Here is a 1,015-nt window from a genome sequence, read left to right as displayed (position 1 = left end):
CACACACACACACACACACACACACACACACACACACACACACACACACACACACATACAGATATAAACATGTATGCATGTGCGAGTGTGACAACAAGATATAGCGGCGGAAAGAAAATTCAGTTAAAGATAATTAGACAACATAAGGAAGATGAAATAGTAAATCACACTATGAAATGACATAAAACACATCAGGTACGTAATTGGATGAAGTTTACTTCACTTAGGTTTCATTTCTTTCTTTCAAATCTGTTAAAATGAGTCACGCTAATAACGTTGTCAGAGAAGACATATGATCGTGTATGTCAATAAATACCACCTGTGACTAGAAAACTCTCTGCTCCTTTGTGATGTCGTATTAAACGGTAGTTGACAGTATCGATTGTAATAAATTAAGGACAATTGAGAATCCTTCTCAGAAAATCATGAATTTTGGTTTTGGCTTATAATATTTCGTTGTACAATTAAAATTGATATCAGCATTTTTTTCCCTATAATTTTTCATCTTTCATCTTACACTTCTTTCTCTCACTGGACTGCGTCAATGCTGGAGCACTGCCCTGGAATGCTTTAGTCGAAAAAATCGCTCCAGGTACTTAATATTTGAAACCTTGCACTAATTGTAGTGTTTATTTTTGCTGAAACGTTAAGAAGATGTAATAGAACGAACACCGGTTGTCAAGCGGTGGTCGGAACAAATACAAGGATTCTGACATGAGAATAGGTACACACACACACGCATACTCACATGCGTGCACACAAAAAAACACACTCACACATACACACACACCTATTCTAGTAACATAGTCCAACACAGGACTGCCACCTTACGTTGGCAAATAAATTTTACTATGTAGTATTATTACTATTTAGATCTCATTCAGATATTTAAAACTAGCTGCTTTACTCAATACGAGATCAGTGACCATCTGTCACTTCTATATTTATATACTGCGAGTATGGTCGAGTAAGCTGCTATCTCTGCCCAACACCGAAGACGGGAAATTACCCAGAA

The sequence above is a fragment of the Octopus bimaculoides genome, chromosome 1 (genome assembly GCF_001194135.2).
Source record: "Octopus bimaculoides isolate UCB-OBI-ISO-001 chromosome 1, ASM119413v2, whole genome shotgun sequence".
In the NCBI taxonomy this organism is placed as follows: domain Eukaryota; kingdom Metazoa; phylum Mollusca; class Cephalopoda; order Octopoda; family Octopodidae; genus Octopus; species Octopus bimaculoides.
This window is presented reverse-complemented; position numbering follows the sequence as displayed.